Source organism: Sarcophilus harrisii, chromosome 3 (genome assembly GCF_902635505.1).
Source record: "Sarcophilus harrisii chromosome 3, mSarHar1.11, whole genome shotgun sequence".
NCBI lineage: Eukaryota > Metazoa > Chordata > Mammalia > Dasyuromorphia > Dasyuridae > Sarcophilus > Sarcophilus harrisii.
Genome location: NC_045428.1, coordinates 496,064,460 through 496,081,618, shown reverse-complemented (window position 1 = coordinate 496,081,618; position 17,159 = coordinate 496,064,460). Strand labels below are relative to the sequence as shown.

General features: G+C 37.6%; 1 protein-coding gene across 3 annotated transcripts in view; it reads right to left on the bottom strand.

Moving 5' to 3' along the window:
- PAK1 (p21 (RAC1) activated kinase 1) overlaps window positions 1–17,159 on the bottom strand; it is a 203,297-nt gene that overhangs the window by 70,219 nt on the left and 115,919 nt on the right. The gene's annotated exons all lie outside the window — the stretch shown is intronic.

The following is a 17,159-nucleotide window of genomic DNA, read 5'->3' as shown; positions in this document are numbered from 1 at the left end:
GAGAGATGCAGGCAGAGAAAAGCAGAAAGAGACAGACAGAGAGGGAGAGACAGAAACAGAGATAGAGACATAGAGAGAGAATAAGAATAGGTGTTGAAAAAAGCATGCAAAGGACTAGGATTATAAATCCATTGCTTCGTGGGCAATTCTTATTGTTAAGAGGAATAAAGAAGAGTGAGTTCTCCATTATGAGAGGTGTCCGAACTCACCTCCTCTGCTCAGAATTCACTTGCCAAAGCACACCAGCAGGAGCTGGGGCTGGCTGACAGCCCTGGGAGGGAGACGATGGGAGAAGCAGTAATCCTTCTAGCCGAGTCCCAAATACTCTTATAAGGATGGCAGGGAGAGTCAGTGGGTGTACCTTAAAGGGGAGAGTAGGTACCCTCTGCCAGACCAACTGGATGATCACCCTCAAAATGAATAGCTGTATCCGGACAGACAAAACATAACTTGCTCAATTAGAAGGCATTATATGGAGCTCTGCCAATAACTCACTGAATGACCTTCAAGTTATTTCCTCTTGAACCTCATTCAGCTGCCTGAAGCTCTGGGTTTACAAATACCTCCATCACTTAGTTACTGTGACCAAAGCACTAATTCATTTAACTAATCTCTTTGAGCTACATTTCTTTATTTCATTTATAAAAGGGGTATAATCTCATAGGGATGTCATAATAATCAAATGAAATAATTTATGTAAATTACTTTGCAAGCCTTAAAATTCATGCTAAAAATCATGTTATATATTTTTAATTACACCTAGCATTTATAAAGTGCTTTAAAGCTCTTTCTATATAATCTAACTTCTACAAAGTTGGCTTTGTAACTAACATTTACAAAGCCCTTACTATGTGTCAAGCACTTTACAATTATCTCATCAGATCCTTATAATCCTCAGAGGTAAATGCTATTATTTTTCCTTTTTTTAAAGGTGAGATAACTGTATCTGAGATAGTAATTTGCCTAGAGTCACATATGGCTAGTAAGGGTCTCCTCTACAATGGTGAAGTGAAGTCTTATGAAGCCCTAGGTTGTACGCAGTTATTCCTGACAGTGATAGGAAAGATATCAATTATCAATACTTTACAGACTTGTTCAGTTAAATGTCTGAGGGAAGATCTGAACTTCAGGGTTCTCCTGACTGCAGGTACAGAATTCTATCTACCATGTCACCTTAGCTTGCTTATGTTTTTCACTGGTTATTATTATTCTTCATCTCTTTCTTTATATATATATATATATATCTATAGAAAAACCTCTGTTTTGGTTGAAGAAAGTCCTGGGTATATAGCTCAACTTTTGTAGATTTACAGGAATCATTTTGGGGAAATCACCAATCTGAAGAAGAATGATAATGAGGATGACATGGAACACCTCACCCTATTTCCATGGCTTTCCTTTCTTCTCCTAGGTTTCTACAATTCAAAAGCTTCTCCACATTTCAAAAAGCATGGATATCATGAGTCTTTAGAGTGACAATATCTGTGATTTCTATGACACTTCCTGGGTCTATCATAAGGTTATGAGATAAGAGAGAAAAGGAAGAAGATATCCTTTCTCTGACTACAGAGCGCAAAATTCTTGGAATGGGCGGAAAAGCACCAGAAAGTTTCCTAGGTCAGAATGCAATAAAAGATATTATTACTCAGGCACTAGGTACCCAAGATGACCTCAGACCAGGCCCTTCCCATTTCCCAGGATGGTATAATACTTTACATGAGTTTCATGAGTTACAAAAGACAGGCTCTGGAACTCTGATTTCGCTGATAAAAGAGAACTCGCCAGATAGGAAATTACCCCTACTAATAATGCAGTATCACAAACCCTGTAAGCATGCAGCTAGAACCCAGATATTTCAGGTTTGAATTCATTTCAGGATGGATTCAAGCCATCCATTGAGTTAGCCTGATTTTCATAAATTACAAAACTTTTTCACATTCAGATTTAAGATTTTCAAACTATGGGTGGCTCCCACCTTTACAAGTAGGCAGGCCAGGAACCATTACAGACATCCCAGCCCACCCTCACTTAAATCCAATTCACTTGCATGTCATGGCACCTTCACTGATGTCATGGTGGTTTTCAAAAAGGAAGGACAAACTACAATACATACGCCCACTGGACGGCTACAAGTTTCCAGAGGGCAGAGCCAATATTACGCAAGTCTCCTCATCACAAAGCAGGATGCCTTGTACACTGTAGGCAGTTAATAAGTGTAAGCAAGTGAAAAAACTGTTGAAATCAAATGTTACTTTCTGGAAGGGACAGGCTTTTTTCTGTGACTTTTAAACTCAATTCAGTAGCACCATAACAAATGACAATAGAAACAGTTTCAAAGAACATTGGAAAGATTTATATGAACTGATGCAAAATGAAGTGAGCAGAATTAGAACCAAAAAAATTTATATAATAATGCTGAAAAAAAATTTGTTAAAGACTTAAGAATTCTGAAAAATGCCATGATTCTAGGGAATTAATGATGATTGCAAACTACCACCTGAAAGAGGAAGCATGGACTCAAGGTACATAATAAAACATATTTTTAAATATGGCCAGTGTGGATACTTCTACCCGATTATGCATATGTGCTACAAGATTTCTGTTTGTTCTGGGGGAAGGGAGTGTCAGTCGATTAAATTTATAAAGCACTTACTATATGCCAGACTAAGCACCTGACAATGACTTGTGCCACCTCCTAGAAAAAGGCAGACTTAAGGGACAAGAGAATTTGAAAATAAAATCAATTTAAAACATATCTATTAAGTAGCTACTATGAGCCAGACACTGAAGAAAATAGGATTAAGACAAGTTACTGTCCTCAAAGAGCTTATGACTTATGAAAATAACATTTATGAAAAACTTCATATTTATCAGTTAATTTACCATTTACAAGTAATTTTATTGTTTACTGATCACTACATTTTGCAATTCAGTTTATAGTTAAAATGCAAGTAGACACATCACCGAACATATGAACGATCATTAGTTTTATGCTGTATGAAATAAATGGACTGGATTAAATAACTTACAAAGTCCCTTCTAGCTCCAATGACTTAAGGCAAAGCTTCTTAAACTGTGGGCTATGTAACTGAATTTGGGGATCATGGAAAATTTGGCAGCAATAATAAAAGTTTTCTGAATGCAATGATCAAAAATTAATTCAATGAATCCGAGGTGTTTCTGGCAACACTTCTCCGTGTTGCATTGGGCAACTTTCCTACAGCCTTCGTTTTGAACACACAACATGTTCACTTTGCAAAGCGCATACATGAGTGCTACCAGAAGCGCCTTGACTAAGATTTGCAATGGGGTCAGATAACAGGATAAAAAGGGATCGTGAGTGGGAAAAATTTAAGAAGCTCTGATTTAGGGTAGGATTCAATGACTACCCATTCTCCAGATATCAATTTGCTTATCTCAGGTTAACTTGTTATTTGGCAGGGGCACCACAGGACACAGAACACTGGACCAGGAGTTGGGGAGACCCAAATTCAAATCCAGACTCAGACGTTAACTAATTGTGTAACCCTGGACAAGTCATTTCATCTGTCTGCCTCAGTTTCCTCAACTGTAAAATGGGGATAATAAAAAATACCCATCTTCCAGGATTGTTGTGAGAATCAAATAAGGTAATATTTATATAGTACCATATATAAATGCTAGCTATTATTCCCCCTAGAAGTGTAAGCTTCTGGAAGGCAGGGACTATTTCATTTTTGTCTTTGTATCACTAGTATCTTATAGCTTAATGTCAGTTTATGACACTTTAAAAGTTTACAAAATCTTTTAAAGCTTCCTTTTGTATCCTTCTTTGATTATTCCAATTGTTCAACAAGGCTAACATCATCATTATACCCATTTTACAGAAAGGAAAGGGATGATAGAATAAAAATTACTTGCTCAAGATCCCATGGCATGTCTCTCCCCTGATTCAGGGCTCCTTGCATTGAAGGAGAAATTCTCAAAGTGAGACCCTTTCAGGGAGTTCCTGAGGTTATTTTTATAATACTAAGACATTTTAATTTCTGATACAATAAATGTCAATAGAGGTAAGTCGCATACATACAATTTCTTAGAGATGGGGTCTTCAATAAGTTTCAAGAATGTAAAGAGAGTTCAAAGTTTAAAAATCCTTGCACTGACTTCTCATAGACCCAGAAAAAATTTGAAAACAATTCACAAATGTCTAATAGTTAACTTTCCAGGACCCTTAGGGATTGAAAAAATGATTCTTTTCATAAAGCTGAGGCTCAGACAAAGTGACTTTTCCAGGGGTTCTTTTCCTACAACACTTTATAAGGTCTATAGTTGTTTTCCTTACAAGAGTCCTGGGAATTATGAAGAGATACCATGAGGAGAAGAGAAGAAATATTGCCTCTGTAAGATGCAAATAGGGGAGAAGGTAACAGCTTACAAATTGTGAAATGAGGGTCAGATATAGAGTTCAGAACTAGAAAGGACCTTGGAGATCATTTAGTCCAAATCTTTTTCTGAGGAAATGACTTGTCCATGGTCATATAGCCATTTAAAAAGCAGTACCAGCAACTACATTATGAGTTTCTAAATGTCTCTCCTTTTGGTCCTTTCTTCTACCAAACATCTCCCCCCACTTGACTTCCTATCTGCCTGAAATTCCTACAATTAAAAACATCCCACCACTTTGGGTCAGAACCTGAAGGGGAGGGACAACAAAACAGGAATTTTACCTGGGGAAGGAACAGCTCAGATCAGAAGGGAGAGAGGGTCCTCACATTTGCTCCAGATCAGAGAAACAAGCTTGAATGGCAGAATGTTTCCTTCCAAATCTGCCCAGACCGAACCTCTGAATTCCCTCTTAGAGCCTTGCTGGCAATTACCCAGCTCTTGAAATTGAATCCAGCAAATAACTCATCAACAGCTCCTGGGCCAATTTTAGCAATGTCATTTTTAGGCAAAGAAAAGTTTGCTTTGGTCACTGGGAGTGCTATTCTGGGTCTGGCATTCACAGATTCATGCAAGAAAACCCTGGGTGGGAAAGGGGGCGAGGGGTAAGGGGCAGAGGCAGAGGACAAAGAGTTCATAGAGGAGGGGCAGATGGCCAGTTGAGGTTTAGAGAAGTCACTGTGTGGTAAATAAATCCTTAGCAAAGTAATATATTATTCAGCTCCTGCATGGAAGAATTTAACTAAATTCTAAAGCTAAAATTCTAAAGCTAAATTCTAAAGCTAAAAAAGAAGGAATGAAGACATAACTAGAGCCAAGCCTGGGATCTGAAAGTCTTAGCTGAATCCTCATTTTGTCACTAATTTACTACGTGACCTGAGTGAAGTCACTACCCCTGTTGGTGCCTCAGTTTCTCCATCTGTGAAGTGATATTTAAGCATTCTTCCAAACCTGACTGATACAACAAGTGAGACATTCTCATATTTACAGTGATCTTGTTTTGGGGGATGTGAGTGACTAGAAATATATCTCAGGAATGATGATTCCTGTTTGAGACAAGTTCTTCTATGGTGGGAACAGATGCAGCAGAGTACATAGAGTCAGGAGACCCTTGGTTCGTCTCAGCTATTATCTAGCATTTACTACATAGCAGATGTTATTTACTATCCATTAATATTGGTGTTCAATTATTTTAGTCATGCCTGACTCTTTGTGACCTCACTGGGGGCAGTCTTGGTAAAAATACAGGGTCCGTTGCCTTCTCCAATTCATTTTATAGATGAGAAAACTGAGGCAAACATAGTTTAGTGATTTGCCCAGTTATAAGGGTCTGAAGCTGGATTTGAACCCATGAAGATGAGTCTTCCTGACTTCAAGCTCAACACTCTATGCACTGTTACCTAGCTGCTCTACTACTACTGCCAGAGTTTTATCTACAAATGTTAGTTACACTTCATGCCTCTGGATTTCAAGTATCTCCTTAAAGAAAGGATTTGGACCAGATCATCACTGAGTTCCCTTCCAGCTCTAAATCTTCAAACATGCTCCCACTTCAAAGAGTAATCCTTTCTTCAAAAGGAATACGAAAACATCAGTCTTTAAGAAATCTTTGGCTTTGAGGAGAATGGAAAATTTTCGCTTAACTATCCACATAGGGAAAATCAAATGGATGAAGAATACTTATAATCCACACTACTTTATGTAGTTAGATGGCCCACAGAACTGGTTCATCAATACAAAAGTCTTAGATAAACACTGATGATATAATATATGAATAACAATTTGGTCCAGAAATGAATAAAGGAAAAGGGAAGGTTTGATAACATTAGAGAATTTTTGCACTGCTCCCAGTGACATTACGATAGTCTTTCCTTTTTTAAAATTTATAGTTTCAATGCTATACTTATCAAATTAGTTTTGAGAGGTGGAGCTCTTACTTAGGAAGGAATAACTTCGACCCAAAGAGAGTAAGGATGAAACGGGCAAATGGATTAAGTAATTCAACAAATATTTATCAGACACCTCTGATATACAATAAGCTATTCAAGGCACCAGAAATACAAAGACAAAAATGAAAGTCTCTGCCCTCAAGAAGTTTATATTCTAGTAGAGAAATCTTGTGTAATGTTTTATAGAAATACAGTACAAGGTGGAGGGTGAAGAGGACAAGAGAGATAAGAGTGAGTGCTCTAGAAATGTTTCAGGCCTGAGAAAGCACTAACAGCTGGGAAATCCAGGAAAGCTTCCAAGAGCAAGAAGGAGCAAAGCTGAACCTTTAAGAAAAAAGGAGAGTCCGAAAAAGCAAAAATAAAGGGACTGGGGAAGAGAAAGCTTGTATGAATGTCCAACACTGGCATGGGAGACAAGGGAGAAAAGGTGGTATGTCACATTTGGGAAACAGATCATTCCCTAGTTTGGCCAGAACAAGGAGAGAAATAACATGAAATTGAAAAGTAGGTCAGAACCAGAATGTGGAAGGCCCGAGTTTTAGGCTAAAGAATTTGTATTCTACCTTCAAGAGAAGGGGGGCTCACTGACAATTTTTTAAAATGACAAGATCACATCTGTGCTTGAGGAAGATTACTTTGGCAGCTTTGGGAACCTGAACTAGAGAGGGGAATCCAATAAGGGTATTTGCTCATAAATGACAAAAGGGAGAAACTTGGGAAGAAGGCTTGTATGAACCAATGCAAAGTGAAATGAGCAGATCTGGAAAAAACAATGACAATAACATTATAAAGGCAACTTTGAAAGACTTCAGAAATTCAGAATTCTGATCAATGTAATAATCAACCAGCCATGATTACAGAGGATGGATAATGAAGCATGCTACCCAACTCCTAAGAGAAATGATGGATTCAAGATGAAGAATTGCACATGCATTTTGGGTATGGCCAATAGTTAATTACCCAGAGGCCTGCACAATGACCGATTCGTCCCTGCTGCCTCCACCAAGAGGCCCATTTAGTGACAGGTTAGACCCTGCCATATCTTGGGGAGTCCCAGAAACTATTCTGCTTTCTACCTTATTCCAGCTCACTTTCCATGGCAGCCTTGTACAACTAAGTATGATACTATCCTGAAGCTTACACAACCTTCCCCTCCCCAACCCATTTCCAATTCCCCTTCATGTTCTGTCCTCTCCTGTTAGAATGTATGCTCTGTTATAGACTATCTTGTTTTCATATCTCCAGTACTTAGCACAGTGGCAGGCATAATAAATGCTTAATTTCTATTTGGAAATTTGTTTTTCTTCTTTATGCAAAATATCATAAGGAGTTGGTTTTTCTTTTTCAAAGGGGTAGAAGTCAGAGTGAGAAAATGTCAATTTTTAAAATGTTTTTAATTTTGAAACAAAATTATAATATCTATTCCAGAAATATTGATCATATCATCCAATCCAAAGAATGGAGAAATCAACCAGATTTGATGGCAAAAGAACCAGCAGAAAATATTTAACCACTTTGCTATTTACTGCCTGGATTACCTAAATAAGTCAATTCACCTCAAGGGTCTCAGTTTGCTTAACTATAAAATGAAAGGGTTAGACCAGACAGTATCTTTAGTTATCATCAGCTCCAAATCCTATGATTTTTTTGCTTTGTGGAAAACTCTCAATACCATTGTCCCATTGGGAACTGAGATCACTTAACAGTCCCTATCTATGTGTAACTTGTCAACATGTTTTCTGAGAACAGAGGGATTCAACAGGCTGAGAGACACTTATCTCTGAGTAAGACATTAGCATAAAGATCCAGCTGGCTGGCACTCAGGGGAAACAGAGCAAGTTGGATAAATATCCAGAGAACAAGGCAGAGCTGGCAAATCTGATCCCCTTCCCTATGCAACTCAGAACAAGCAGAAGAATGGGTGCTGAAAATGAGCATTCACCACAATCCAATAAACAATTATTAAGCATCTACTATGTGCACTGTACTGGTCTCAACAACAAAAGAAATCCATAGCTCAGATGTGTGTGACCTCACAGAAGAGCTGCCATTATTGCTAAGAATAAGAAATTAATATTCCCAGAGGTAAAACAAAGTGAATGGAAGACTGGAGAAATCAGGACATGTTTTCTGGAGGAGATGGCATTGGAGGTAGACTTGAAAGGAAACAACAGGGATGAATTCCAAATGCAGAAAGGAAAGCAAAGAATACTTTCTCTCCTTCCCCTTTCCTCTTCTCTGCTTAATGAAATCCTACCTAACCTTAGGCTGTCAGTGTGATATAAGGAAAGGACAGAACTCAAGACACCTGAATTTGAATCCTGCCTCTCTCTGTGGAACATAGTTTCATCATCTGTAGAATGGGGCTAATAATACTTGCATTCTTTACCTTGAAAGGATATTGTGAGGATATGTCTCCAAACCCTAAATGGATTAAAGAAATGTGAGTTACTCTGTTGATTTAGTTTAAGACTAATAAGGCCCAATTCCTTTATTCAAAAATAGTTATGTGCAGGGTGGTTTCAGAAACACCTGGGAAAATCTGTATGAACTGATACAAAGTGAAGTGAGCAGAACCAAGAGAACATTGTATATAATAACAACAATATTGAATAATAATCAACTGTGAAAGATAGCTACTCTGCTCAAGACAATGATCCAAGGCCATTCCAAAGGACTTGTGATGAAATATGTCATCCCACCTCCTGAAAGAAATGAATTCTGAGTGCAGTTTGAAGCATACTTTCAAAAAACTTTTGTGTTTTTCCTCACAACAGAGCTAATGTGGAAATTTTTTGTAACTCCCCATGTATAATCATGTTACTTGTCTTCTCAAGGGGTAGGGAAAGGGGCAGGATGGAGGGAGAGAAGTTGGAATTCAAAATTTTAAAAATTTAAAAAAAACTTTTGTACATGTAACTGGAAAATACTTGATGAAAATTTTAAAACATTAAAAGACAAAAAAAGTCATTCCTTCCTTTTATCTCCAAAAAGCACTTATAATGTACCTTCAGCACTGATGAGGCATGGTGCTCTGGTGCATGGAGTTCTGGATTTGTGCTCCAATTCTAGCTGTGTGACCATGGCAGAGTTACCAAACTCCTCTTAGAGTCCTCATCTGCACAATGATGGGATTGGTCTAGATGGCTCTGATATCTCTCCAGCTCAAAACCTAGTATACTAGAAACTACATCACCAAGTAGAATACTCTGTGTTTGGATCTTATTATTGTTATGAAACAGTAAGCTCCATGAACTTGGTGACAATGACATAGACATCTTTGCTGCACCCAGCACAGTATCTGACATGCTTGTGAATTGTTGTATCAGTGACTTATTGAGCATAACCATTTATTATATATCTACTGTGCACAATGGGTAGAGCATCAGTCCTGAAGTCATGAGGACCCGAAGTCAAATCTGACCTCAGACACTTAACACTTCTTAGCTGTGTGACCCTGGGCAAGTAACTCAATTGCCACAACAACAACAAAATATATACATATGTATATGTATGTATGTATGTATGTATGTATATCTACTGTGTGCTTTATGATGGACTTTGCAGAAGATAAAGCATTAGACACTTGCTATGTACCAGGCACAATGCTAGGTGCTCTAGACATAGTTAAGTAAAACACATCCTTCACTTTCATAAAATTAACCTCTACAAAGGAGATAAAACATGCAAATATAATTACAATACCCAATAATATGCATAATCATATTACATGTAATAATATGACATATAACTCTTCATTTTCTTCCAGCTGCTCTGTTTTGTTTCCTTCTACAAATATATCTCCCACAGGACATGTTCATCACCTGAAATTTCATCCTCACATAGAGACTGATCCACCTTCAATTCTCAATACCTCAGCATCCTCAGTTGCCCTTCTCCTCTGGAGAGCTACAGAGTGAAGCAATGGAGCAATAAACTCTTTGCTAACTTTTCCAGGTAAATGTTTCATTTTCCATCAGCTGCTCTTCTTGGTTAATTCTTATCCCCCCACCTTCCTCCCCTGATCCGCACCCCCTCACCCCCCACTTTTCACTTAGTTTTATGTACTGTTTTCCAGACCCTAAGACCAGTATTCTATTTACTAAACCATACCGACTTTCTGAGTGCCAGGTAAGAAAATCTAAACTTTATTCAAAAGGCAAAAGGAATCACTGAAGATTTTTGAACAGCTTGTTTTTAAAAGGCTATTATATATGAAAGACTGGGAGGGTTGAGAATGGATGCAGTAAATCCTGTTAAAAAGTTATTTAAATGGTCCAGAAAGTTGTTGAAATCCTGTACTACTGTCTTTGATAAATGATTATAAAATTACTGAATCTGGATCTGAATCATGGACTATCTGTGGTGTCCATGATGCCCAGGAACCTGGTAGACAGGAAACAAAACCTTCTCCCACAGGTGGCCAATTACATATTCATGAAGTGAATGATCCGGTACCTCATCTGCCCCCCCACAGTCCCCACCAACCACCTGAGTAGTTATGATCAGGTTTCCAATGTGGGGGTGATATGGGTATCTTTAGATTCTAAAAGGCATTTGGTTTAACCTGATACTTTCCAAGATATGAAACCTTTCCTTGGGGCAGCATCTTCAGGGCAGGAAACCCACTTCTGGGAGCTAAAAGAAGATAACTAGAAATACTAATTAAAGGGTTCAAGCTTAGTAAGAAAATTGCAGGTGGAAGGAATGGATACTGATATATGATAGTACCCTCAAAATCTGTTTTGGAAAGGACCTTATTAGTTATAGAAAAGGAGTTGCAAATATTGAATTGCTTGTTGTCTAAGGGAGGGAGGTGGGAAAGAGAGGGAATCAAACTTGGAACACAAGATTTTGGGAGGGTGAATGTCGAAAACTATCTTTGCATGTATTCTGAAAATTTTATTATTGATACACACACACACAGAGGAATTTTTCCAGATCAGGATATGAACATTTGTTCATCCACACAATAAACACAGATGTCAAAAACCAAAAAAATAAATAAAGTTATAAGGTACCCCAGAGAGCATTTAAGTTAGCTCCAACCCTGAATAGGAATCCCATTCTTCAACATCCTGATAAAAGTGAAGAATGAGCAAACTCATCATTTTTTAAGGTGGCTTGTTCCAATTTTGGACAAATCTCATTATTATATTTTTACCTCCCAGCAAGTTGAAATCTGTGCCTCCAAAGACTCGATCTAGATAAACATCCTATGTGTGTAGAAAGTCTCCCTGAAAGGCATCATCTAGCACCTGCTTAAGTCCATATAATGATGAATAGCCATAAAGCTATTAAAGTCGGACCACCATATGGTGGTCCATAATATTTATGGTCGCACCATAAAGTCGGAAAGACCTAAGATGCTTACTAGGTGTGTGACCCTGGGCAAGTCACTTCAACCTGTTTGACTCAATTTCCTCATCTGTAATATGGGGGCATACAGGTGAAGGAAATGACAAATGATTCCAGGATTTTTTGACAAGAAAATCCAGTGGACTTGTCCATGGAGTCACATAAAGTTAGACATGACTACACACCTACAACAATGATGAGAAACTCAATTAAAAATGAAGTACCTAGATCCACTACTGGATCTCCCCATAACTTCTGCCCTTGTTGTTAATTCTGCCTTCAGGGCAAGCCTAAGAGTTGCCCAGATACAAGAAAACTACAATTATGCCCGGATATAAGAAAACTATAATAGTACAGCAATACAATAAGAAAACTACAAGTTGCCCAGATATAAGAAAAATACAATAATAAATACTACAATACAAATACAAAAATACTGTTTTCTCCAGTCTAAACATTCTAGTACTCTCTGAAATTTAAGAGATCGGATAGGATGAATGGTATAGTATGATCCAGCTTCAAAGGAGCTGACATCATGACTTCTATATTGCCACTGGATTCCAAACCTCTGGAAGAGAGAGAATGGGGCTGATGAGTTTGTGCAACTCTGCCTCATTTAAATCCAACTGGGGTCACAGAGCCAAATGTGGGACCCAGGACTTGTGACTCCCAGGCCTTGTTCTTTCTACTTACTTAGAGAGAGCAGCTGAATCAACTCAAAAGCACTGTTGTTTGCCATAACCACACACGCCTAAAAATAATGATTTTATTGCTCTGATGAAGAACAAAACACTGTTTCTTACAAACTTTGCTCTGCTGATTCGAAGTCAAGGAACAGTTCCAAATTGGAGAAGGTAAACAGGGCTTCAGGGAACTGTTTTAAAATTAACTTTACTAAACTTTCCCTTACTGAAACAGTTTCCCCATTCAGGAAAGAAAATACAGGCTATGTTTTGCATGGTTTCACATGCATAATGGGTATCATATTTCTTGTCTACTCAAAGAGGGGAGAGAGAGAATTTGAAACTGAATATTAACAAGAATTATATACCAAAAGAAAAAAATAACCTTAGAAATATTTTTCAAAAGGAAAATATAATCAGAGGAAAAATTCCAGACCAAATCTTTCAGTGTCACTTTGAGACAAACCAGAATATGCAGAGCCCAACTAGAACAACCCAGATACTAATATTTCACTATGGGGCTTTATAACAACATAGCCTAGGACTAAAATGGGTCTATTCACATAGTCTAGGCAAAAACTATTTTATTCATTCATTCACCCATCCATCCATCTATCCAATTCATAATGAGGGCCTATGGGAAATCTAGCTCTGGCCTAAGTGCTGTGGGGGAACCAACTCCAAAACACCCTTCAACGAACCAGTAAAGTCCCAGTCCCTCCCCATCATCCCTAACTTCTCCAGCTGATCCCGATTTCTGCTTAAACACTTAAAAATATCCTTGCTCTAAATATATTGCCCTTTAATTGATATGTAAAAATCTCTTCTCTCTAATTAGAGTGCAAGCTATATGAAGACAAGGAATGTGTATCCTAATTACCATCATCATTATCCTAACACCATAAAAGATCATCAGTTTCACTGATCTGGGTATTCTTTCCACTAATACAGTTCACCACCCATCCCTTCACTTCATTCTAGGCATTCTCATTCAGGTTTTCTAAGAAATCCTCTGTTGAAGGTCTATCCCAGTGGTTCTCAAAGTATGGTCTAGAGAATCCTGGGGATCTCTGAAACCCTTTTAGAGGGCCTACAAATTCAAAAATAGTTTTTATTTCCAATATGGTAAATATCTATAAATATAACCCAGATAAACAAAAATGCTTTGGAAAAATCCTCAATAATTTTTAATAGGATAAAGATACTGAAAACAAAAGTTTGAGAACCACTGGTCTATCCAATAAATTAGAAACCTTCTGGTCCTGAAATCGGAGTAGAGATCAATTTCTACTCTTGGGAATACAAATATATCCATGTGGTACAATGAAGAGAACACTGACTTCAGAACACCTGAGTTCAAGCATTAGTTGCATCATTTATGAATGTCAAGTCAAAGAATTTTTTAGTCTGTTTCCACATCTGTGAAATGGGGAAATAATAAATTGCATAAAATGCCACACACATTGAGAGTCATTTGTGTTGAAGTGAATAGAGAGCTGGCTTCCAAGACCTGCCCTGTCTCTGCTACAGACCGACTATGCAAGTGTGAGCAAACTGACTGCTCAGTAGCCCTGAAAACTCTCAGTGGTACAGGAGAATCTGAGTTCAAATACAGCCTCAGACAGTGGCTAACAATGAGAAAGTCACTTAGTCCTGTTTGCCTCAGTTTCCTCACCTGGAAAATGAGCTGGACAAGGAAATAGCAAACCACTCTAGTATCTCTGGCGAGAAAACTCCAAATGGGGTCATGAAGAGTTGAACATAGCCAAAACAACTGAATAACAAGAAAACAGCACCTTTCAGAGTGGTTGTGAGGACAAACTGAGAATAGACTTGTAAGGTGCTTAATACTTTGCCTGCACACAGTAGGTCCAACGTAAATGCTTATTTTCTTCTTCCCCTTCCCTATAGGTTGAAGAGAAAATGCCAATCTACACTGGTAGAAAATGTTTCTCACCAGAAGCTTCTTATATTAACAAAAATACAATCCTAGTCAAAAAGAAAGATGGAAAAAAACCCACATATGGTTATGAGTAAATGTTCTAAAATCTAAAATCATGATTATCATAGATTGATGCTTTAAAAAAATAGATTAATGCTTAAAAACAATTCTACGTTTTTTGTATTCCCCACAGTATCTAGTACATAGTACTAGTTCCACACATACCAAGTGATTGGCTCATTATCAATAAAAATAGTTGACTTATATGCTATTTATGATTAGTTATTAACATACAAGCAAGCTGCCAATGGGAAATCTTTCTCATTTAAAAATGTCTAAGAATTATATTTCCAAAGATTTTAGGATTCTACATTTTGGAACTGGAAGGAACCTTTAAAACTATCTGGGCTAGAAATTCTTGACCTTTTGGGGGGGCGGGGTCCTGAACTCCATCTGTCAGACAAGTGAACCATATGGATACTTTCTCAGAAACATGTCTTATGTTGCACAAAATAAAAACATAGGATTGCAAAGAAAATTATATTGAAATATACTTAATGAAATGTTTTTATTAAAAAAAAAGTTAACAAAATGGCAGAAAAACATGGCAAGACCTATAAGAACTAATGTAAAGTGAAGTAAGAAGAATTGGGACATTGTCATGCACAATAATAGCAATGTTCTTATGATGACCAACTAGCTACTCTGATCAATGAAACAACCCAAGATAATTCCAAAGGGCTCATAATGAAAATGCTATCCCACCTCCAGAGAAAGAACTGACGAACTGAATACAAATGAAATATAATTTTCTCACTTTATTTTTCTGACTTTTCTTTTAAAGGATAGCCAATGTAGAAATACATTTTGTATGATTTCACATGATAATTGATATACTGCTTGCTTTCTCAGTGAGAGCGCATGAGAGAGAATTAGGAACTCAAAATTTAAAAAAAAATACATAATGAAATATAAAATTCTGTTAAAAATCTTTGTCTCATGAGGTCAATCCTTTGCAAATTATAGAGGCAAAAACCGAGACCCAGTGATATAGATATTGTGATGAGCAGAACTGAATTTGAACCCATCACCTCTCATTCCAGAACAGTTTTCTTTCTTCCACAGTTAAAGTTTGGTATAGAAACTTGTTCATGATGTCGAATAGAAAATCTTTACTATCTAGTGGCCATGAGTAGGTCCAAAATTTTCTGGTAATTTCTTCTTCCTAGCTGTGTGCTTTGAGCCTTTAGAAATGGCAATCTAAGAATAGGGGATGGTGCTCAGGATACCATCACTCAGCTGCAAATGAACAAAAGATGCAGATGTACCCTGGACTTAAAAATGTGCAAAGATCATAGAATCACAGAAAGGATGTTAACACTTCACTGAGTCCAACCACTTTACAGATCAGAAAACTGAGGCACATTTCTCCACAAAAATCAACCTTTGTGGCCTTTCTCCACAAAATCAACCCCTCTAAATGCGCCTTTGGTCCCATTTTCTCCAATAAATGACCTTTTCCTCAACCATCCCTCCTCTCTTAAACCTCCAATCCTTTCCCTAATCTACTGGTTCCTTCTCTGATGCCTGCAAACATGCTCAACTGTCTTCCATCTTAAAAAAAAAAAATAAATCTTCACAAGATGCTATTATCTCCTTAAGCACCTGCATCTTTCCTTCCTTTCTCAGTAAATAAAATTCTAGAAAGTTTTCTACTTCCTAATCTTACTCTCCTCTCATTCATTTCTGAGCACTCTGCAATTTGCTGTCCAACCTCATTACTCAAATGAAACTGCTTTCCCCAAAGTTACCGATGATCTGATGGCCTTTTTTTCAGTCTTTATCCTTCTTGGCTTTCCCACAAGTATAAAACTATTAATTACCCTCTCTTCTTCTATTTGTGAGGCAATTGGGGTTAAGTGACTTGCCAGCGTCACAGCTAGCAAATGTCTGGGACTGGATCTGGACTCTGGTGCTCCTGACTTCAGGGCTGATGCTCTATCCACTTTGCCGCCTAACTGCCCCTGGATCATCCTTCCTTCTTGAATAGTCTCTCTTTTCTGGATTTTGGTAACATTCTTCTCTCCTGTTTTTCCTCTAACATGGTTGATCAGTTCTCAGTCTTCTCTGCCCACTTCTCTTCCATGTCAAGCTCCTTTCTTCAAAACTCTTTCCTAGAGCTTCTTTTCTCTAGATACTCTCCCACATGGTGATGTCATTGGCTCGCATGGATTTCATCATCACCTATATGTTAATTATTGCAAAATCTATATATCAAGTTTCATGTTTTTCCTGAGCTACAATTTCATATCAGCAACAGCCTATTGGACATTTCAAATAAACAAAGACACCTCTTCTCTGAATTTAGAACCATCATCCTTCTAATCTCTTTAAGACCCCAACTTCAAAATTAACCTCAAGTTTGCACTCCTTTACCTTATATACCCAATTACTTACCAAGTCTTGCCATTTCTAGCACCACATCTCCTGAATACATTCTTTTCTCCATCCATGCCAGTTCAGACCCAATTTATTACCTCTCACCCAAATTACAATGACCTCCTAATTGATTCTATTTTCTCATGTCTGTTCCCACTCTGATTTAATCTCCATTCAATTAAAAACTGATTCTTTTTAACCACAAGTTTTACTTTGTCACCTACTCAATAGACTTTTGGGGGTCCCTATTGTTTCTATGATCTACTGAATATATATATATATATATATATATATATATATACACACACACACACACATGTCTCCCCCAGTAGCAAGCAAATCCCTTGAAGGAAAGGATTTTCACTT